The 23,769-nt window shown below is 45.5% G+C and overlaps 1 protein-coding gene across 1 annotated transcript in view; it reads left to right on the top strand.

The window, feature by feature from the left end:
• HDAC4 (histone deacetylase 4) overlaps nt 1-22,906 on the top strand; it is a 415,745-nt gene extending 392,839 nt beyond the window's left edge. The window contains exon 28 of the transcript XR_008467801.1: nt 22,765-22,906. The gene's annotated coding sequence lies outside the window, so the exon portion shown is untranslated. The remainder of the gene's footprint in view (nt 1-22,764) is intronic.
• The last annotated feature ends 863 nt before the right edge of the window (nt 22,907-23,769 follow it).

Genomic DNA, 23,769 nt, shown 5'->3' with positions numbered 1-23,769 from the left:
CCAATATTCAAAAAAGTTGTTGTTTCCAACTTAAAAAAAAAACAACGCACAGTATAGCCATAGAAGCTGAGAAGCCCACATCTTGACAGAGGATGGGCTTGAACATCATTTCAATGCAGTAACAGCATTTAAGTCCCATCCTGTTCCCATTGAAGTTGGTGGCAAAGCTCCCATTGACCTCAGTGGGAGTAGGATCAGGTCCCCATACACAAACACGATTGGGGGGGATCCGCTAGGACTTTACTCCTGGTTTGGGGTCTGTGTATTTCAGCAGTGCTTCCACTGAGGCAATGCTGGTGGAGCAGTGGCGTGGGTCAGGACCAGAATTGTATCTAATCAGTGCCCCGTGGCTCTCCGTGCATTTATCAAATGGAATTTCAGTCTGAAAACAAAGGGATTGAAAGGTTGAAAAACAACGAAGGAATGCGCACTTGGCAGCTCTGCTAACCAGATGTTTGTTTCTTTTTCCTTGTTCTTAACAATGACTAAAAAACTCGTGAACAGTCTCAAGCTCAGTGCAAGGTCAGCCTGAAACTAGGTAAGAGGTGTCGCAACAAGGCGGAACGAACATCTGGGAATGGAAAATGTTAATTTATACCAGGATCCGGTACTGTGGCTCAGAAAACACGGCTGAACCTTCAGAAGGCTGGGTACATGTGTGCTTTCCGTTCCTACAGCAAGCCCCATCAGTCGTGCGAAGCTCTCGCGGAAGTTCGCAATATTCCCTTTGTGCTGTTGTGTGAACTGCTTCCAAGAGCAGTTGAGTTGTTGTGCTGGAGTCAGAGCAGAAAGAAGCCAATGTGAAAGCGAATATATACGTACATATAGATATATGCATCCCTTTCCTGGCAAATGCATATCTAAAGAGTGGAGCAGCGAGTTGTACGTTGTACTTCACAGAGCTTTTGAGGGAGAGAATAGCCCTTATAGAGTTAGTCTTACTAAACAGTATCTTTCATTATGCTGTAAGAGGTGCCTATCTGAAGAATCCCCAGATGGTTTTGACAAAATCAATCCAAAAATGGAAAATTACTGGGTGGGAAGCAGCAATATAGTGCCCTGAGGCTGCAGAGCAGTAAACTGAATCTCTGACCTCTCTGCTGCGTCACCCCTGACAATATGCACTTCTTCAGCAGCATCTCCTCAAGGCAGTTCCCAGGACCAGCACCCTTTTGCCTTGTTTCACAGAAAAACACCTCGTTAATCAGTCTGGAGAACATCACAGTGAGGCAGATAAATTTTTTTTTTTTAAAAAAAAAAAAGGAAGAAAAAAGAAAAAGGTTTATTAATTTTTATTAGTAAGGAAACTAAGCCAGAGAAGTAGAAGTGACTCATTCATTACTTACTTGTTCATTAATGATGGGATTAAGAGTTGAGCTCTTGTTATCTGACCAACTGGCTTTTTTTCAGATCACATCTGTCTAGTAGTGACTCTACAGCCAAACAGCACTATTGGCCATGAGGCAGCAGCTTACTAAACCGGTGTGTTTGTGATTGCCTGACCTTACTCTTACATAAATCAACATGGCAAACAAATCATCACTTAACAGCTGGTTCTGTTGGGCATGACCATTTCCAGGGAAACAAGAAATCGGATATATTTAAGTTCAAGTTCTATAGAAGCGGTTCCTTGGGCTGCATGGGCAGTATGTGACAGTGAACCAATTTATTTGGTTTAGATTTGTAAGAAAATAGTACTATCAGCAGGGTTAGGATTAGGGTTAGTACCAGCAGGTGCTCATCAGTATCACATTAACTAATCTGTGAGTAAAACTGGACTGCACTCCCACAGGAGGATAACCCTGGACAAAATTAAGCTGTAGTCCCCAGAAGAATATGCTATTTAGGACAGTTTCAAAGTGGCAGGAACCTGGATAAGGGCAGTGAGGATGCTCTAATAATAGCAACAATCCCAGCAGCTCTTGGGAGGAAGGAGAGGAGGAAACTATTTTATTAAGCAGTTTCTTCCTGAACATCTAGTAGCTTGCAGGTCTGCTTAGATCTTCCAGATGGGAAAACCTGCTCTCCACAGGGACTGGAGCTCTCACAAAGAAAGGTTTCCTATCAGTCTTCTCATCTGCTTTCCCTGCCCTACCAGCAGGGACACCTTCACCCTTTTCTGAGTTGCGGACAGAGTTGATTCCTCTCTGTCTTATAGCCTCAGTGTAACAGGCACGTGGAGCAGCATGGACTCTCCTAATGCCACCCACTGGGCTCAGGGACATAATTAACACGCTCAGCAAAGAGCAGATATTGTCTGGACCACCTCAATATATAGAGGAATTACAGAAAAAAATCCTTCTGGAGGAGCTCCTGTGCAAGAGTCCAAGTTGTTCCGTTTTCATCTGCGATCCAGCAGGGATGCTGGGTGTGCCTCCACACCTGGAAAAGCACTTCCCTGATCTGATTTGATGAGCCCAAGCCTGTCCATCCTTCTGGCTGAAGCAACATGTTTCCTCAGCCTGCCAGCACTGCCTAATGCCCTCGGGCAAGGCAGACCCTCAAGTAAGCACATTTAGTGCACTTTGCAAGGGATGTCTCCCTCGCAATTAGAGTACCTTGCCATCCAAGCTGGATGTTGTGATGGTGTAATGTGCAGGAGAGGTACAGGCTCGTTTTTGTTCTGTGTTTGGGAGAAACACTCGCCAATGCTGAAGCTATAACCCTCCCTCCTCCTTCTGCTTCCCAGATCTCTGGCTGTCTTCAGAACCATATTGAAAAGAAGTCTTTGTTTGTTTATGGAGTTTCTGGGAGTCTCAGGTTTGTTTTCCTCTCTCCTGCCTCCTGCCAACACTGGAAGTGCCAAAACATAAAAGAGAGGCATTTATCTTGGAGTTGCCGGCCATGGTTGGAAGAAGGAGTGCCAGAAATCTCAGGAGAAATCTGCTCCTGATCTTCCCAGCACAGTCGTGCAGCATGGAGGGATGGGGAGACTTCGGCAAAGCATCTGGGCTGCTGGATGCCAACACAGCCTGCATTCCAGCTGGGGATGTGTCATTACTCCTTTCGATAAGGACAGCGGCACGCAAAGTTGAGGCCAGAGGAAGGACTGCAGAACGCTCCAGAGGTGGTAGCCATCTGCTTGAAGATTTTCTGTGCATGAAAGCGTTGGTTCACTGTGTATTTAGTGCAGATGTTAAAGCCAAAGCCTCCAGATCCACATTTCGAGCTGCATCAGTGGCACAGCAGACTTCTGCAATGTGTGGTCTTAACCAAGCTGCCCTCTGCCACCTGAACAGCCTGCTTCACCATACGTAAAGCCTGCTTTGAAAGCAAAGCTTCATTCCCCCTTTGAAGATCTGAGGAATGGGAGTGACCCAGAAAGAGTTTGATTTTGTCTTAAGGGGCTGCCACTGTGGAGTTAAGCCTCCCTGTTCCTGAAGAGATGTTGGTGAGGCAACCAGGGAAAGGCACTGAGTCCTTCCGTAAGACTTGTGTCCGAGTTGATGTTGTGGTTAGGTACCAAAGTTCCCATCAGAGAGGTATAATGCAGGGAAGAACTGAATTTTCTTGCAGTCCAGTGCAGATGGCCGCAGAGGGCCTTTGATTTTTAACCTGGGGCTCATGGGTGGGACCAGTTTGAATTAAACATCTCACATGCTGAAAAGCAGAGTTTTGTTCTTGCTTTGACGTGTATGTTACTCTGGTGGGTGGGAAGGGTACTGTGCAGATGAAGGAGCTTCAACCTCTGGTACCAAAGTCATCTGTGAACGCAGGAGACCCAGGTGGGAAAAAATCTGCTCCAGGCCACTGAGGGCTTAAAAGCATAAAACAAGAGATGAGATATTATCAGTATGTTGCTTGTGTATCCAAGAAGGAAGACACTGGGGAGACTCTGTAAGCTGGTGGCATGGTCTTCCTGTGTCCCCTAGTTGCTGTGACCTGTAACTTAAGGCAACCAAGAGCTGAATGGATTTCTAACTCTGTGTGAATCTTTACTTGATCTCACTCTATTTCCTGTTGCTATTATCTCATTCCATGGCTTTCCTTGGCTGCAGTCCCAGCACGATTCTTCTGAAGAATGATTCTTCTTAACGTAAACTGAGAGAGGGACACCGTCCTTAAAGGTGGGTGTTTGGGGGAATTTTCTCTGTGTGTTGTTCCCTTGGAGCGTTAAGATCTACCAGGATTGGACTTCTGCCTGACTTTCTTCCTCTGCTATCCAACCCTCCTGCCACCTGCCCTGCCAGAGAAAGAGTGTGCTGTCTTTAAACCACCATTAAGAGGACTCAAAAAGTCATGGGTTAAGACCTAGATCACCTTCTCTTCTTAACTGGTGCACAAGTAACTTCACTGAGCTGTCCCCCTGTACGCTTCCAACCCTGTGGAAAAAGTAGGGTAAAAAGTTCAGCAAACGACAACCCATTTTACAGCAGACCTGCAAAGCACAAATATTAATACCAATAAAACAAGAAGGGGATGATGGTGGAATTCGGTTGCCAGTGGCTGATAGACCTTCAAATACTTAAACTGTGAGCAAAGCTTTTAATCCACACACAATAAACTCTCCTACCTCCAGAATCAGAGGAAAATTGCTTTTTTTTCTAAGATGGATTATCCCCCAAAAAACCTTGACATGGTTGAGCTTTCCTGTAAACCATCAGTCTGGATATATTTTATGATGTGATTTATAGAGAGTTTGTTTCTTAAGACTCAAAGCAATATTGCTATAAAAATATAAAAGATGCATGTTTTGGTAGTGGATGAATGCCATTGCCTTTTTTCCCAGCTGGGAACCTGCTGAGTGGGTTAACACCACTTGGAAAGATTAATTCTTCATGTGTGGGCATTCATTCGCAGCCTTGAAGCAGTCTAGATTATAATGCCGTCATCCCTCTGTTCAAGAGCATCACCATAGCAGCTACTCAAGATAAAAAATTAATTAACAAGTTGGAAGCCAAGGGGAACGTCCTTCCTTGGACTTCCAGCAGCAGGTTTGCTGATTCTGTCTTCTGCAGGCATTTTCACATCGTGTTTTCAGCACAGTTTTAATGTTGCTGTTCTCTGTTCAAGTCATGGAATAGATTAGATAATCCCTAGGCCTTTTCCACCTCTAACACTTGTGGTTCTGGTTAAATAGCTGTCAAGTTCTGAATTTAAAAGAGCAGAACAAGCCAAGGCTTTTGAGGTTCTGCTGGGAGGATTACAGCTTGTAACACATTCCATAGCCTTCCAAAAGTGCCTGCACTTTTGAGTTTCCGGACAAAAAAATGTTATTCAGCTTTCTGCAGAACTTTTTTGTCTTTCACCACAAAATCCAACTTTTCTTTCTGTGTGAAGATAGCACTAGCCTACTACGGCTGACTTTGGTGGAAATCTACCCTCCCTTTCCTTGTTTATGACTGAAGATGTTTGCCTATGGCTGAAGCAAAACAAATTTCCTTACAATAAAAAATTGCATCTGCCAATTCGCTTTCAAATGCAGCTCTTGGAATTTACAGGAAAGTAAAAGATCCCAGAGAAATGAATTGCTGTCTTGTAAACTTGCCAAGTATACATAAAAGAGCTGATAGGTCTTTGGCCTACTTGCTTTTATTGTGATCTCTAAGCTGCGCATAAATATTGTATCTCAGATGGCGCAGTTTAAGGCTGTGGAGTTTTCAAAGTAGGCTAAGGAGCTTTTTGCCTCCAAATCGTTTCTCTGAACCTAGCTGGCTGCTGCTATTTGTAGTGAGTCATCACAGCGAAGAAGCAACTGATTTGTGGTCTTAATGGAAATGCCAAGGAATTGCCAGGGCATGAGGTACACATTGGCATAGCAGCACTGTACTCATCGAGGTTGCACCGATGCAGCTGGAGGATCGGGGTTGTGCCAATGTAGCCCTCACTCAGAGAGGCTCTGCTGGTGGATATGCTGCAGGGAGGCACACGCTCCCTTCCCTTGGTCTCCAAGAGGTGGCTTATTTTGGTCTCTCTTCTGCTGGGGCCCAAGTAAATAGCCAATAAAGCACAGCAACGCAGCAAGGAGTCATGTCATGGTGGTGCTGTTTGGTATCGCAACATAAGCGTGACCTCTCAGCGGTCTGACCAACAGACATGCCATTGGCCAAGTGTTGAAGCTTTTATTATCTGGGCCTTTCTTCCTGTCCTGGTGCTGTTTGTTTATAGTACTGGAATTTCAGCCTTGTCTTTTTGAGAGCATCCTCTTATGCTATTAGGTCTTTACACAGCTTTATTAGCACTGGTTGCTCCTCCTTTTGTGTATCATTTCTAATGTTACAGCCCAGCTGCATTAGGTGCAGTACAAACATTCCACTAGTGCAAAAAGTGTGTGTGTGCCTTCCTTGGGAAGGAGAAGGTGAGAGAAAATTCATTTCTGGGAGAAAAAGGGTGCCTCTTCTGAGAGAAGAAGCCTGGTATTTTTGTAGGTTTGAGCTTTGGAAGCAACTAGTGACTGTGAACTTGGCAGAAATAGGATGGGTTGCCCTATTGTAGGTGAGTGGCTTTAGCAAGTTGTTGTGGTCAAATCCTTCTCTTCTATAAGGAGAACCTTGAAGAATTCAGTGGTGAAGCTTGGTCTTTGAAATTGTGCATATCTGGGGAAGGCTTGTTAACTTGACATCTGGATTTGAGGCTGTTAATCCACTAGAGGTTGTCACCAAAGAGTGTGGAATTGGGGAAGGGAGAGGTTGTTGGTTTTGTGTTAGTCATGTGTCACATTAATTAATATGGAAAATATTAATTATAATGTTTGTATTATATTCTGCTATCATTCTTCTTTGGCTCTGTTGTGGGCAATTTGTTTGCCTGTCACTATAACCACATGCTGTTTGCCTCCAATGGGACTGCTTTCCAGTACGAAGCTTGTGTCCATAGTGAAAACAGGGCTCTGCATGTCTTTTTCTATTCCCGGGGCAATCACGGTGCAACGTGACAAGAGTCAAGAATGTTTGGGGGCAATGTGGAAAAGGGACTGCTGTACTTACTGCCTCTCCATGACAGCATGTACTGTATGTTTTCCTTAGCTTCTAGATCAGCTAACCTTGCAAAAACCATGCTCTGGGTGACCCTAGGGCAATCTGGACCATATTTCTATGCCAGTTGTAAAGGTCCATTAGACTGGCTTTGGCTGCAAATCAGAGTAGTTCAGGACACTTAGTGTAGGACAGGAAAGGTTTGGGAGACGTTGGTTCACAAAGCTTATGGTGGACCTATGAGATGTTCATAACACTTATCTCTCCTTTCTCCATCACTTAGCTGTAATGATTAAAATTCTGAATCTTCACCTAAAGCGGACCTGGATTTCTCATCAAAGTAAGGATCTGGCTTCCTGGTTTTGGGCAAAATCCCAGGATTATCTTCCTCAAACTTAAAGCTTTGAAATGGGGTGGATATACTAGCTAATTATGCAAGTACACCTACATTTTACAAATTGGATCTTCTCTGAAGCTGGGACCCTCTTTTGTGTCCCAAAGGGTCCTAAGATAGGAAAATACAGACTTTCCAAACTTTTGATGTGAGTAAAATTGTATTCTTATTACTCAGAAAAAATGTAATTAATAAATTGGAAGTTAAATTGTAAGGATGTCAGCATTTTGGGATTATAAAGGCAACAGACACAATTAACTCTGAAACATGAGACAACAGAGTGCTGAACAGATTGCCATGTGTCTCCGACAGCTAGTTTGCATGCAGCTACTCTGTATTTTCAATAACACAGAGAATACATATGTAGCTTTGCTGAAAAGTCCCCCCATGCCTCCTAATCTCCAGAAGTGTTTGGTATCAGTTTAACCCTTTTCCTGCTGAAAACAATGGCAGCAGAAAACTGCTTCTACCCTGCATTTCCTTGCTTATATTTTGATATTTTTTTTTCATTGGCTTTAAGGAATGACGCTGATTTGTTGCTTGGTCAAAAAGACTTGGCTTCTTCCTTCATACTTTTTTCGGCAATCCACATATATCACAGGGGTGCAGGAGAAATAATTGGCCTATAACTTTGCACAGCACAGGGAAAACACACAATTAGCATTGCTGCAAATTGCTCCCGGATGAAATTGGTAAGTTGAAAAGTAGAAAAGCTGAAGAGCCCTTGAAGTCTGAAAATCCCCCTTTTCACTTTAGGATGTTTACGATCTTAAGACATCAGCTGTATCTCTGGGTCTTGTTTACGTAATGAAGTATCTCTTGAGGTTTCTTTCACCAGCATTGTCAGCGTTAGCGTGGGAAACATCAAAGCAAAGCCAGATAACTGGCAACAGGCATGGCAGCGTGGGGTAAAAGGTGAACGCTTTGTGAAATGATGCCTGCAGGCTGTGTATTCCACATCAAATGCAGGCTCTCCCGAGCTTTAAAACCAGAGCACCGTAAAACTCTAGGTGACTCCCTTCATGTGTTTAAAAATAATTCTCCCAAGCTTGCTCCCTGTTGTTCCCATAGCCTCTCACCTGCGATAGAGAGCAGTGGCAGGCTGCAGGGAAGGGGCGAGAGGGGAGAGGAGACACAGAGCAGGAAGGAGGCAGAGGCAGCTGGTAGTCTTGCTGGATAACATAATGTAACATAACATAACTGCTCTGGCGCTCCCCAGGGCCAGGGGCCAGGTGCAACGGCGGATGTTCAAAGGAGGTTGAGGAGGGAGGTGCCCAAATCTCACGTAAAATCGTTGCAAATTGGGCAATTATTTGCCTTAGGGTTTCCATGCTTTGTAGTAATCGCCGTGTGGGGGAGATAAGGAGTGTGCGCATCTTAGGCATTAAAGGGTGAGATGGTATTTCAACCATCTCTCTCCCTCTTACGCAGTTTGGTGTGCCTAGCTCTTTCCTTTACAGTCCTCTTCTTGCTCCGTGTGTAAAGTCTGAAGCAGTTCGATTGGCAAGGATCCTGCACGAGGGGAACTGTTTATTTGAGACATGGAGGCAGTTTGAACAGAGACTTTTGTGCCCCAACATCGTGGGGAGATGCCAACCCTGACCCACCCATGGTAGGGAATAAACCGTTCCCTAACCTTGACCTGTTCCCTCATGTCACTAGAATACACCCAAGAAGAGTTGAAACGTCTCTTGTTCTCAATGAATGCTACCAAAGGTCTCCCAAGAGCAATAGTCATGGGGAGCTGAGACATGACATTTCTAATAGGAACAGAGATCTGGGAAAACTGAGGACCTGCTCACAGCTGGAGTGGACTACCAGCCCAGATGTACCTGAGTCCTTGCACCAGTGGAAAACATCCCAAAGTATAAGCGGGCTTTTTTCCCTCCGTTAATTTTTTCTCTCTCGCTGATCAAGTCACCTCATGGTGGTTGGAGCTATTTCGTGGCACAGGTTTTTTTCTTTCATGTTTGAGTTGTCCCCCCCGCCTTACTCAAAGCAGGGCTGACCATCACAGTTTCTGTGCAATCTGATGCCAGGTCTTGCTGTGTCCTAGCCTAAAGCCCTGCCACTGGCTCCCTCAGGCTTGTCCCAATCAAAGGAGTGACATGAATGTTTCCCTACCAAAGAGCAATTGATTCTCTGCTGTCCACAGCTCCTCTGCTTAGGAGCACTTTACAGGCAGAAGATTACCTGTATCTGGGGAATGAGGGAGAGGAGGAGTTAGCAAGGTCTGATGTGGTGTGATGAGCGCTGGCAGGATGGCATTGACTCTATGGTGTTCTGGGAATAGATGCATTAAGAAATTTTCATTTCACTTCCCCAGCAAATGCTTGTTCTGAAGAAAAGGGTTTACGACCAGATTAGTTTTGGTGTGTGAGCAAGCAAACGCTCAGTGCAGCAGGTCCTGGACACTGGGCAAGTTGGTGATGATGCCAATGACAGGGAACCAGAGCTAGGCTCACTGGTAATTGCAGCAAGAAGGTGCCTGGTATCTATGGCTCTGCAGAAAAAAATGAGTGCAGTGTAATTGGCACGAGGGAGAAGGTGTGAAAACCCCAAAGGCATTATCCTAAAACAGCCACTTAAAAATCAAAGCTCAACCACCCTTGGAAGCATTTCTCCCCTTGCAGCTCTGCTCAGGGCTTCCTCAGGAGGTAACAGATGCATTAGGTCCTGCCATTCTCTCCTTCCATGGATGTCTAATTGTGACTTTTTGGAGCAGCCAGACCATGAAGGAGAAATTTACTGCAGACTGTGCATGGGAAATGAGAACCATGCCCCTGCGAGATGGGTCTGGTCTGCCCCAGCCCGCAGCTCTGGGAACGGGGAAGAAGAGGAAGGAGCTCTCGCAAAGCACATAAAAATGGTCACCTGGAGACAGTGGCCACTGTGAGGCTGCATGCACTTTTTTTAAAAGACTGACAAGAAGTGAGGGTTTTTTTGGTTGGTTTGTGGTTTTTGGTTTTTTTTTTTTGGTTTTTTTTTTTCATTATTTCCAGGCTGTTGGAGTCATTAAGCTGAATGTCGTGTGCTAGAGGTATGGCACTGTCTTGAAGCAGGTGGGAGGTACTTAAAAGGTCATTATAGGGAGCAACAGCCCGTGTGAAAGGCCAGGAATACATGCCCAAAGAGAGGGGTGTACGCTGGCAACATTACTTAGAAGCAATGACCAGGACAGCTTTCTTAGACATGACTGCCTTGTGCTGCAATGTGAGACCTGTCCATGGGGGACTATGGCTGCCAACGGATGTGGGTGGAAGACCACAGCCTCCTCTTTCTGAAGGCAAGGAAGGAAGGCAGATGGAGGTGTCTGATAGTTGTAGAGACCTCTTCCCATGTGATCTCAGTGGGTGCCGGATCTATGTAGCAGAGGCTGGAAGGCTGTTCAAGGTCACAGCAGAAGCTTGGGAATGGGTCTTGGACTACCCCATTGTAAAACTACTTGGACCTGTGTCTTCCCAGGTTGTTGGGAGGGAGGGTCAAAGCTGCTCACACCTCTCAGTCCTTTCCTAGAAGCAGGTTTTCTCCGTAGAGCGGATGTATGACCCTGGGCTTTGAGAAATATCCTCTCTTTATCCCATAGGTGGTGTGCAGCATCAGTTAATCATCTTCAAAACCTGCCCTTTCCTTCTTCTACTAGGCAGTGCTCAAAAGGATTTTGAAAGCCTGTGGAAATAGCCCCATATTCGTATGGTTTGCCCCTAAAAATGCATGATGGCACATCATGTTTTAGGAACAATGGGTTTGGGGGTGTTGGAAGGTCTCTGCCTTCAGTCTTCTGGGGGGACCTCTGTCTCCTCTGGGGTCCATTGGCTGGGACTGGACCACAACAAAGAACCTGAGCACAGCATCCTGCCCCCTCTGGGCAACAGCAGTTTTGTCCTACATAGCTAGTAGTATGAGAGGTGTCAATGGGGGTTCCAAGTTTGTGTATTGTTGGTGATATGAGCTTTTAGCACACTATGGCTTTTACTTATTAAATTCCACTCCCCCCACCCCAAAGGAAACTTAGGAAACTGTTTAAATTCTTGTAGGTGAAGTCAAGCATTCAAATGCTAGGAAATGCCAGATTTATTGTTGCCACTGTAATCTTGCACATGTGCTTTGATACAGCCTTTAGTAACCTGACTCCTTGAGTTTCACAAAAAGACTGCATAGGGACCTGACTTATGGCTGCACAGATAAGCTTGGATCAGGCATTTCCACCTTCTGAGTATCTCACTCTCCCGCTTATGCAGCTCTTTGATACTGTGTGATATAGGCATGCATACAAGGCAGACAGCACAGTGTTTTGTGTTTCTTGTGGGGGGTAGCTCAGGGTGATGCAAGGTGAGAGAGCACAGGCCACCTTGGCGTTGTATGACTTTTCGGGTGCTGCACCCAAAAGCTGACCCTGAACTTAAAAGCAGTAGGTTTCCTGCTGCAGTGGTTTTACTTTCACAGGCAGCTTTGAAGCGTGGTGGCATCTGACCTCTGCCTAAACCAAAGGCATGACTCTACTGAACTCTGAGCGTCACCTGTAGTATCCTTTCTGGAAGTCCCCAGAGGTGCATTTCCCACTAACCCCTTCTGTGTTTGTTACAGTATGATAGAAAGCAAAATATTTTTTCTGAAAGGATGGAGTTAACACCTTGTTCCTTCATGACTCTGTTTGTTTAGGATTTCACATCATAGATATTAACTACAGAGTCCGGTACCAGCACAATGTGAGCAAGTTTTGGTTGAGATAAGCAAGCCATGAGAGTGCAGCCTGGATGGCAAGGCATGGAGGACTGGGAAATCAAGTTACTGACTGGAAAATTCCACCTGAGTTTTGGTTTCTGGTTTCAGAATAACAGTGAGACCTGTCCATGTCTCCCTGCTCATGGTGTGTGGCGCCTGACGCAAGCAAGGGTTAAGGTCATTAACTGTAGTTTCTAGGGGTCTGTCTTATTGCAGGCTGGGACTCTGGGGTTCAGTGGTGTCCATCTGCATGGTCTCAACTTACAGTGTTGTGCTGAAAGTATGTGTGGGTTAGGCAGGAAACAGAGCTGCAAAGGTCCAGATGCACACATGAACTGAGGTGATGGATTGCATTGGAGTGGCTCCTCTGAGACAGACTCGAGGGCATGCACACCAGTGTCATGAACCCAGCCAAATCTCCTGTGGCACCTCTCTGGCTTCTCAGCTGATGGTCTTCACAATAAGATAACATTTCTTTTACCTCTCTCTTATTTCTCTGTAGATTGTTCTTTATCTTTTTGGCTTTGTTGCTTTTGTGTCAGAGTTAGTCTTTGATTGCAAGCTTTCACATCTCTTAATCAAGTTGGGTCCTTTCTTGTTCACACACTGCTGGAGATAATAACACACTTTGCTAACAACTTTGTGTCCTGTGGGCAAGACACATCCAGGTGTTTCTCCTGTAGCAGAATGTGTCATGGCAGCCGGTGTAAGGAATATTTTCGGTATAACTTTACCCTGTTGCCTTTCTGATGCTCACTATGCTTGGAAATACTCTGCAAAGCAAACCAGAAAGAAACCAGGAAGCTTTGTTTCTCTTGGCAGCTTCAGTTTCCTCTTTCCTTCTGTGAAAATTTTTGATTTTGTCTGTCCACAGAGGACTTTACTAGAAAATTAGAGAAACTACGTCATGAGATGGAAGCTGGCAGGGGAACGGCCTGCTCTTATTTCCCTGTGGGGTACACAGCTCCTGTTCAAGGACCACAAACACCTTTTTGCAGCTGTTCCCCCAGTGCAAAATTAAAAGATGGTAGGACTGGAGTTAGCTTATGTGAATACCTGCCTGGAACTCCACCACTACCCTACAAGTGGCTTCATGCCTGCTACACGCTACCTTGGTGGCTTTAAAACAGCACCCACCCCTTGGTTTGGAAAAAAGCAAACTATGAATAACCTAATAGAGCTGCTTAATAAAAAAGACATTGGGCAATATCTTGGACGGGGTGCCAAGATGGTGTGGGGTGGTTCTGGGCTTGTGGTTTTGGCTCAGTCTCCAGGATGTATGCAGTGGGACCTAACCACAGCCCGTGGGAGGGATGCTCTTTGCATCCTGAATCACCTTTGTTGATGCTGGAAGAGAACGATGACTCTTCTTGCCTGAGAGACTCATGTAACAGAAGAGGTCTTGCCTATACTGGGATTGCTCTGATCTGTGCTTCACTCCCAAGAGGTAGAATTTTGCCGATGAGAGGTTCCTGTGTGTTTTCTTCTCCTATGTTGAGCCTCCGGTATCCTTCATGTCTCACAGAAGCTGTGATTAAAGCTAGTGAAGAGGGCTTATACTCTGTTCCCCACCTTCTCCCCCAATAATCCAAACCTGAACTGAACTACCTTCATAGCTGCATATATGCATTTTAGCAATTTACAGTAGAAGATATGATTCTAACAAGCTGAGCTGATTCATATCCTTTGAAAGGAGAAATGACGCATCTGTTTCTTGAGAGGTGGGATATATCTCAGTAGCTCAAGGAACTGGACATGGGAGTGAATCAGATGGATGAATCGTGAATCACTCACAGAGCAGTCAAAATATAGTTCCGTTTCTTTTAAAAATTGGTCATTTAAAGCAAGTTGTCAGAAGATCATCTGAAATTGATATAATCTTCTGTTGTCTCAGATCTGAAAACGAATAATTGCGTTGTTGACCTAAACATAGAAAAATGTTAACACTAATGACTAATAGAAATTCCCCACTTAAAGAAAATATCTGCGTGTAGCAAAATTCAAATGTTTGGAGATTCCCAATTAGGACCATCTCTGAAAAACAATTTCCCCGAATTCAGAACTTTCTTGATCTTTAACAATGATTCATATTACAGTTGGCGTTTAGCTAACAATGCTTCCTTTTAAGCTATCTGTTGGGATTCAATTCAGGCCACATTGGAGGATTTCTGTCCATCTCAACCTGTTATTTAAAAATAGCCCCCTTGACTAATTCTTTCACATAATATCAGCAGTAAGATTTCACTCTCAATTGAACATGCAATAAAAGGGAGAGAGTATGGGAAGATGGATGCAACACAGACTTTCCTTGGAAGAGCAATTGTTGACTTGCTCCCAAGCTATAGGTACCTCTTTTGGGAGATAATTTTGGGTATGAGAGAATTCTATCCAGAAGGTGAAGACATAGGGACGTACCACCTCAGGAAAAAACTGTCAGTAGTAGTCCACTGATTCTACAGCGAGAAAGGAATTCCCCATTCTCACAATTCTCATGCTGCTCCTGGATTGCATTAAAATTGCTTCACTGGGATGTGGGAAGCAATGTACCTTGTTCTTTTTCAGATTCATCTTAGTGCACTTTAGCACTAGATGAATTTTCCACGGGGAGAGAAAGGAGGAGGAGGAGTATTACTCAAATGAAAGACGAAGCTCTTTACTACGTATTTGAAAGCAATTACAGGGAGAAGCCATCATCAAGAAAATTCAAACTTTAAAATGTATCTGATGTGGCCCCTTGCCAGCCAGAGGGGCAGACGCCACAGGAACCATCAGTAGAGCTCTGTGGTGTCTTAGGGATTCATCTCCTTCTCAGTTCCATTTGTGCTTAGTTCGTATAGTGGTCTTTGAGCTGTAGCTTTGGATGAGATGCTTTGCATCTGTTCAGGAGCTCTTGGCACATCCATAAGGCAATTTAAGATTGCTTACCCTGTTGGTGCCTAAAGAAGGTTCCCTGCATGCTGGTCTTCTCGCTCTTCTGTCTTGTCTCTTGAGGAGTCTGTTAAATTATGATTGGAAACATCCACGGCAATTATTTACATTTCACATATTGTCAGGTATTTTTTTCACTGCAGTTCCATTTGCCTGTAATTTACTAGCATCATTCAGAGACCACACATGACGAATCAATGCTTGCACTGGTATTGTCATATCTGTGACGCCTTCCTGGCGTGTGTGCTGCAGTCAGATCTAAACCATTGTGCCTGATCCAGGGAAGTCCTCTGGTTTGTGTGATGTGTGAGGCCAGGGTAGGCTGCCAGAGTGGTCCGTTTAGCTATAAGCTATGAAACAAATACATTTTCTAAATGAAAGGCTGACATTCGAAATTTTGACCAAAAAGGCAGATAGCAGAAATCCTTGCCCACTGACATCTTTGAGATCTTGGTCACAGCAGGACAGGGTGGGCAAGCAATAAGAGCATGGGCATAGAGAGTAAGTGCCCCATCAAAATGCTCTGGCTGAGCCAGAAAGCAAAGTGCATGTCTTGAGCCTGTCTGAAGTTGGAACAGAAGAGATTTGATGGCATAAGCACAGCTGTTTACCCAAAGCATGTGTGTCCTGCATGGGCAGGACTGGTGCCACAGGCAAGTGTGGCCAGGAGGAGCAGAGGAAGAAAAACTTGGTGCGTGGAGCCAGAGCACTCTTTCCTAGACATGGCCAAACCTCTGCACATCAAGTTATTTGGGAGTGAGTTTCAGACTGCTCCATGTATTTGGACAACTGAGGTGGTAAGAAGATGCACAGCAACTAAACCAGAACTGCTGCGGTAGCCCATCCATAACATGGGAGATGGAATTCTGCAAATTCAAACGATCCCTTGGGCATGCAAACTGCAGCTCATCTCTGAGCAAAAAGGTTAGATAAATCACACGTGCTGTGGTGCTAATTATTTAGTTCATTCCCATGCTGTACCAAAGAAGGACAGGTGAAAGCAAATGAGGGCTCCAGGATGCTGGACACCATTGGATGCCCTGGAACAAATTGAGATCAGGAAATACAAACACAACCTGTGGATCAAAGGGTATGAATCCAGGTTCCCAAATAAAGGGGTGATTATGTGAGCAGTTAAGGAGGGATTAAAGTTGTAGGTGATAATAGTAAGCAGCTGGAAAGGGAGGCCATAAAGAGCCAGAAATAAAATAAAAGGCAGGTGGGAAAAAAAGAACAAATGAGAGACATGTGATGGGAGTCCTATCACAATTAAAAGTATGAAACGAAGTGCTCTGATGCAGCTCATTTACATAAAAGTATGAAATGAGGCACCCAGTGAAGTGCTCTGACTCCAATTGATACCCTGGCTTCTTCCACACCTTTCTGAGTTCGGATTTGGGCAGGAGACTATATTCCCTGGAGAAGGGATCCTCTTATGAGAAGCTTTTGTGATAAGTGCAGTCTTTGAAGTCTGACTGAAATGCCACCCCTGTTTCACAGGACTGCGGTTGGGCAGACAACCATTCTAGATGCCTCCCGTGTTCCCTTCATAGATGATGTTTCTTTCTTAGCCAGCTGCTTAGATCAGCCTGATGGGATATTGGGAAACTAGAACATGACTCTTTTGAGCTGGAGGGAAAAAGCCTCACAGATTTTGTCAAAAGCACTGAAGATCCTGACCCAGGAGCTGGTTTTGCTGCAGGCTTGTAGCTGGGCTTGAACCAGGGGGCTCATACAGTCATGGTAGCTCGAGCTACAGCCCGTCATTGTCCTCAGATGTATCGTAGACCCACAAGACCTGGGTCTAAGTTCTGTGGCTGGTGAAGGGTGACTCTTACAGGAAAGCTGAGTTCTGGCCTTTCAGCAAAGGTCTTCATTCTTATGTGGCTAGTCCACACTTAAGGTTCAGGAAAATGGCTTTCACGTGCAGGTTGGACCCATCTTTGCACTGAAAACCTAGACCTCCATTATTTCCAACTCTGGTTCTTCATGACTTTTACATGGAGTCCTTATATTTCCTTTTCACTGCTCAGGAAACTATTTGAAGCTAAAGATGACAGCATGTGACAGAAAGGAAAGAGTAAAGCCACGTTAACTTAAATTTGCATTTGCTCTTCACAATAAGAAGCTACCCCAAGCCCTTCACGTTGGTGCGTGACCTGAACTCTTTTTTTATAGCTCTCCTCATCTATCTTCCCCTGCAAGAACCATCAGATTCGTGTATGAAAATGAAGTGATGTGTTTAGAACCTGGAGAAGGCGAGAATGCGTCCTGGCACTTCCAGCCCTAGTCTGGGGGTTTTCAGAGCTGTGACACCTGTCAGGAGCCTGGTGAAGAGGAGGAGGAGGCAAGCCCATAGTAGGAGTTGCACTGCTTGTTCACCAGGTGTGCACAGGCCACCTTCCCATAAAAAAAACATGCATCAGCTGAGATTTGGGCAAGTGGGGCTGGAATTTGGAGGGTTTTGTGAGTATTTTGTACAGCAGAGATGCTCCTCCTTGTTGCCAGTGAAAACCTCTTGCTTTTTACATCTTCCTGACTTGTCTCATCCCCTGTACGACTTCTGCTGGAAAGGTTGCCCAACAGACCATGGAAGAACCAAATGCCAGCACATCGGAGGCTTCACTTGCTGTCCTCCCATGTGCAAGGCCGGTCAGTTGTTTGTTAAAATTTTCCTGGTCATACCTTCCCTTACTTTTTCTAGCCAGTGGCTACCTGACAAAAGCACCTTTTTAATAGCTAAACAATGGAACTGTTGCAGTTGGAGCTCCCTCAAAATCTCAGTGAATTTTAAAAGGGAAATCTTATGACAATGGGTGAATAATAATAATATGTCTTCTGAGGGCGGAGAAAAATCTGTGGAATCCTGAAATTATTTCTCCTTCTCCACCCTGCAACAAATTCCTAAAACAATCTTCTAAACTAAACTGAAACACCACATTTTTAACCAACCTTCTTGTCACTGTGAACACCTGTGATAGAGTAGGAAACTGTGTAGTAAATCTCAAGTTTATGGTTTGAAAGAGACTGATGCAAACAGGGGGAGAGAGCTTGACGTTGGAGCGACAGTGTCACACTGATCAGGTCTTCTGCTGGAAGCCTGGTGGGTTGAGGAGCGAGCGGGCAGGTCAGCCCATTTCTTTTATGTGAACGAAGGAATGTGGGCTCCAAGCAGGGGAAATGGTCCAGTGATGCTGGTTTGGGATTTGGGAGATCACAGGTCCCTTTGTGGCTCTTCCAGACACTTGCTGGTGTGAATTTCGGCTAGTGTCCAAGATGTGACAATTCAACTAAAGATACTATTCATGCAACTAACTTGCACCCGGTGGAGTAGGGTCACCCATGGCTCATGAAAGGAGTCTGTGCTGCTGTGTCCCTTCACTTCTTTTAAAGAAAACAAAACAAAAAGGAAAAAAAAAGGAGACAATAAAAATGCAGCAGGGACTCTAAATTTTTCCAGGCTTCCAGTCTCTCGTGGCTTTTAAAACCATTCTTACTGCTTTGCTTCCCCTTGAAATATTTTTAGCAGCCCTAGAAAGCGGTGGCTAAAAGGGTCCAATGAGAGAGGCTGGGAGTGATTCACAGTTGCACTTTTCCAGTTCAAATGTAAAAAGGTTTGATTATTTTATTTTATTTTATTTTAAGAGGGCACATCTTCTAATGCCCAGCTCCATTCAGGAAATGAGGACTGGGGGTTCAAGCTAGCTTTCCTCTATCTCTTGCACCCTGATTAATGTAGATTCAGCTAACCGTGCCTGCTGTCCATTGCATCTGTCCAGCTGTTATGCTGAAAACAGTGTTATTCCTCTTGTTTTAAGTTTAAAGTAACAATTAAGAGCAGCAGGAGTATTTGGCTTGTACCAGATGATGTCTGGGCAGGTTTTGGAGGCTCTTTGTCCTACTGATTATGTATTGTCTTCTGTACCCACAAGGGATTTTGTTAAGTCATTCCTAAAGGTGGATTTTGCTTTTCCTCTCCTCATGGAGCTAAAATGAAGGGAGCAGAGAGCAGGAGGGAGGTAAATCTCTTGGTTTCTTGTGAACGTTGCCTCTGGTCTGTGTAAAGTGGCGCTAAATTCTTGGGCTTGATTTTCCACTCATTAATATAAGTGCTGGTATCTCTGTTGGGTTTAACCTGCACTGTCCAGCTCTGGCTTGCCTCAGTAATGGATGCATGGGCTGCAGCGATGCAACGTGTTGCTCTCCAGACCAGCTCCCTAGCTGCATTCAAGGTTTTGTAAGCAAAAAGAAAAAGAGGAAGGAAACATTACAGCCATGTGTCCTGTGCTGCAGAAGGAGCTTTCCTTGCCTTCTTGCAGTTCTTCCATCTTTCCAGCGATCACAATCTTCTGCAAGGATGCACTGGTCTGTCTCATCAGAGAAACACAAGGGGAGTGTGCAACCTCATGGAAGAAGGAAAATGATACTGGAAGGGTGGTTTGGAGCCGAGCATGAGAAATGAAAGCAGGGGCTAAGGGTCAGGCTTGAACAGCCATGAAACTTATCCCCCATTTTTCTCATGCTTCATCCATATGGTTCCAGTTTGACTCCCTGATGTATCTGGTGCAATTCTCACCTTGCAGCCCCAGCTCTGCCAGTCCCTTCCGATGGCAACAGCAAGTGAAGCAACTGACAGCATATGGTCAGGCATGTTAAAGTGAATAAAAACAAGTACATGCCTTTTTTTTTTTGGCGGTTGAAAGGAGGAGTCGCGGCAGGGGGGAAGACACTTAGTACAGGCTCTGAGCTGTGAGACCTTGGGAACAGGCAGCTTCTTATCTGTGGCACATGCTGAAGCTGTTTTCCCCAGGCGATGAGGTAGATAGCACCTGATGGGCTGTGGCTTGCTCTCCTGGTTTTGTTGTACACTCGGTTTTTAAAAGCATGGTGGCTGACAGCGCGTGTGTCAGGACTCGGGAAGGACACCTGGATTCTCCGCTGGGGAGCTCTTAGATGCAAACAGCTGGAGGAGTCAGGGGGAGTCTTGCTTCAGGGATGAAATTTGACTGTGGTTGAGGTACACAGAGCTAATGGCATTTAGGCATCTGCTGGCCTAATTGCTTCACTTCCCTGCCTCCTCTCCACATCCCCCTGACCTGCAGTCAGTCTGGGAGACATATGAAGCATATTGCTGTGAGGTTTTAAAATATTTGGCAATGGGGGAAGTGTTGGGTGAAAGATAAAGCCAGAGATACCTTTTCTTGTGGTGTGAGCCAAATATTGTTGCAGGTTTGGAGTTCTTGGGCAAGGATTTTGCAAGAGAATCTGTTTTGCAACTTTTTTTTTTTTTATTGTTTCCTCTGTAGACAACACGCTTAGCTGGCTCATGACAGCATTTACCAAGAATTTGTTCTAGGACAGGATTAATTACTTTGACTGTCAACATGCTGATTTTCCACCAGAGTTCGTTTCATGGTCTCCCTTGGGAAAAAGACATCTGTCCAGGGGCAAATGCTTACAGTGACGGGCAGGCTGCAGTCTCCTTTTCCTCAGAAGCTACTTTTATTTTAGGGACGAAAACATGTTTCCAATGCATTTAGAAGGATTTTAACATAGAACTTTTTGGAAGTGATTGCAGTTTGGGACACTTACATAAGCCAGCAGCAAATGTTATTCTGGTTAACTTTTGTTCTGACTTGAGACAGGATCTAGGGAGGTGAATGGAGAAAGTATTTGAGGGAAAACAGTAAAGGTCGTTCAGCTTTGATCATCCTTTCAAGTGACGTGGCTGAGAATACACCAAGGCACAGGGAAAAGCAACAGTCAGCATCTGGGAGAAAGAAAAGTTGGGTCAGCTGGCAAGGCTTTGGTGGGCTTGACACAAGGAGTCATGAGAAGGACAGCATTTCTCTTTTCACGGGTCAGAGACGAAGCCAAATGCAAGACAGAGGAAGTCTGTGGGTTTGCCTTCAGCTTCCTGCACCTCTGAAAAGACAAATTTGTGAATTAGAGCAGTGGCAAAGGGGGGACCATACGTGTCACCCCTGCTTGACTCTGTGCATACACCAGCCCAGTAGGGTTCTCAGGAGAACAACACATCGCAGTCAAAGTGCTATGAGGAGGTATGAAAACAAGTCTCTGCTTTGCTCCTGCCTTCTTGTGTGACTGCAGTCAAGAGGACTACAAAGAGGTAGTGAAGCTATGTAGGGAAAAAATCAGGAGGGCCAAAGCCCAGCTAGAGCTAAACCTGGCTTCTGTTGTCAAGGACAACAAAAAAAGTTTCTACAAATATATTAGCAATAAGAAGAGGACTAAGGATTATCTCTGTCCTCTAGTAGATGGGACCGGCAACATAGTGACCAAGGACGAGGAAAAGGCTGAGGTACTTAATGCAGTCTTTGCCTCAGTCTTCAGCAGTAAGACCAGTTGTTCCCTGAGTACCCAGCCCCCTGAGCTAGAAGACAGGGATGGGGAGCAGAATGAAGCCCCCGTAATCCAAAGGGAGACGGTGAGGGACCTGCTTCAGCACCTGGAGGTGCACAAATCTATGGGGCCGGATGGGATCCACCCAAGGGTATTGAAAGAGCTGGCGGAAGTGCTCGCCAGGCCACTTTGCATCATTTATGAGCAGTCCTGGACAACCGGGGAGGTCCCAGCTGACTGGAGGTTAGCAAATGTGACACCCATCCACAAGAAGGGCCGGAAGGAGGATCCGAGGAACTACAGGCCAGTCAGTCTGACCTCGGTGCCTGGGAAGGTCATGGAACAGATCCTCCTCAGTGCCATTACACGACACATGCAGGAGAACAGGGTGATCAGGCCCAGTCAGCATGAGTTTGTGAAGGGCAGGTCATGCCTATCAAACCTAATAACCTTCTATGATAAGGTGACCCACTTAGTGGATGAGGGAAAAGCTGTGGGTGTTATCTACTTGGATTTTTGCAAAGCTTTTGACACTGTTTCCCACAGCATTCTCCCGGAGAAACTGGCTGCTCATGGCCTGGACAGGTGTATTCTTCGCTGGGTAAAAAACTGGCTGGATGGCCGTGCCCAGAGAGTGGTGGTAAATGGAGTTAAATCTAGTTGGTGTCCGGTCCCAAGTGGTGTCCCCCAGGGCTCGGTGCTGGGGCCGGTTCTCTTTAATATCTTTATCAATGATCTGGATGAAGGGATCGAATGCACCCTCAGTAAGTTCGCAGATGACACTAAGCTGGGCGGGCGTGTTGATCTGCTTGAGGGTAGGTTGGCTCTGCAGAGGGATCTGGACAGGCTGGACCGATGGGCTGAGACCAATGGTATGAGGTTCAACAAGGCCAAGTGCCGGGTCCTGCACTTGGGTCACAACAACCCCATGCAGCGCTACGGGATTGGGGCAGAGTGGCTCGAAAGCAGCCCGGCAGAAAAGGACCTGGGGGTGTTGGTCGACAGCTGGCTGAATATGAGCCAGCAGTGTGCCAAGAAGGCCAACAGCATCCTAGCCTGTATCAGGAATAGTGTGGTGAGCCGGACTAGGGAAGTGATCATCCCCCTGTACTCGGCACTGGTGAGGCCCCACCTCGAGTACTGCGTTCAGTTTTGGGCCCCTCGCTACAAGAGGGACATTGAGGTGTTGGAGCGTGTCCAGAGAAGGGCTACAAAGCTGGTGAGGGGTCTGGAGGACAAACCTTATGAAGAACGACTGAGGGAGCTGGGGTTGTTTAGCCTGGAGAAGAGGAGGCTGAGGGGAGACCTTATCACCCTCTGCAACTACCTGAAAGGAGGTTGTAGAGAGATGGGGGCTGACCTCTTCTCCCTGGTGACAAGTGATAGGACGAGGGGAAACGGGTTCAAGTTACGTCAGGGGAGGTTTAGATTGGATATTAGGAAACATTTTTTCACTGAAAGGGTTATTAAACATTGGAATAGGCTGCCCAGGGAGGTGGTGGATTCATCATCCCTGGAGGTGTTTAAAAAAAGGGTAGATGGGGCACTTAGGGACATGTTTTAGAAGTGGCTTTTGTCAGGGTAGGTTAAAGGTTGGACTTGATGATCTTAAAGGTCCCTTCCAACCTCAGTAATTCTATGATTCTAAGTCAGGGGTTCTCCAAACCTCTCCTTGACATGTTTCTGCAGCTGGGTCCTTCCAAAAATCCCACTCCTAATGCATCTGCTTTCACACTCTCTCTACAAACAGAAATACCTTGTCTTTTATCTTGAATTGCATCTCTTCAGGGTTTCACAGTACTCTTGCTCTGCATCTGGACAGTTCCCAGCAACATGGATCCTCATCAGTGCTGGGGCTTCCCAGTGATTTTCTTATTATGATGTGCAACCAGGAGTATCCTGGGTTTCTTCAGCTGTGCTGAGGAGGAGAGGGTGCAGCTTGGCGTGCTTGTGACTCATGGTCCTGCTTGCATTGGGATCTGATACCATGAATGAGTGGGTCTTTGGGGATACTGCCCACTTTAGGCCACTGTGCTAGAGTGCCCTTGACATACTGTGGCTGTGTACAGATGTTGCATGCAAGCCTGGATATGTTTTTTGAGCCTGACAGATGCCTGGTAGCAGCTGTCCCTGTGATGGGGCCAGTGGAAGCTTGGAAATCCAGAATGAAAGGCTAAAAGTCCCTAATTCTACCCCGTGGAGAGGAAAGAGGACGTTTCATAATTTCCTCTGAAATCCTGATGAGTAGCCCTGCAGTGATAAAACTTGCTGTCCTTCTCCAAATTTTCTGCTTAAAACAGGTCTTTGGCATGATACCAGTGAAGTGTAATTAACAAAACTGCTGCTGAGACCTGGTTTTGTTAGTTGTTGGGTTTTTACTGGTCATTGTTGTCTCTTTGCCACCTTTACCCCTCCATTTTTCTTGCATCTTCCCACGTATCTTGG

The sequence above is a fragment of the Rissa tridactyla genome, chromosome 7 (genome assembly GCF_028500815.1).
Source record: "Rissa tridactyla isolate bRisTri1 chromosome 7, bRisTri1.patW.cur.20221130, whole genome shotgun sequence".
Lineage (NCBI taxonomy): Eukaryota > Metazoa > Chordata > Aves > Charadriiformes > Laridae > Rissa > Rissa tridactyla.
The sequence above is the reverse complement of the archived record's forward strand: the minus strand, read 5'-3'. Positions and strand labels throughout refer to the sequence as shown.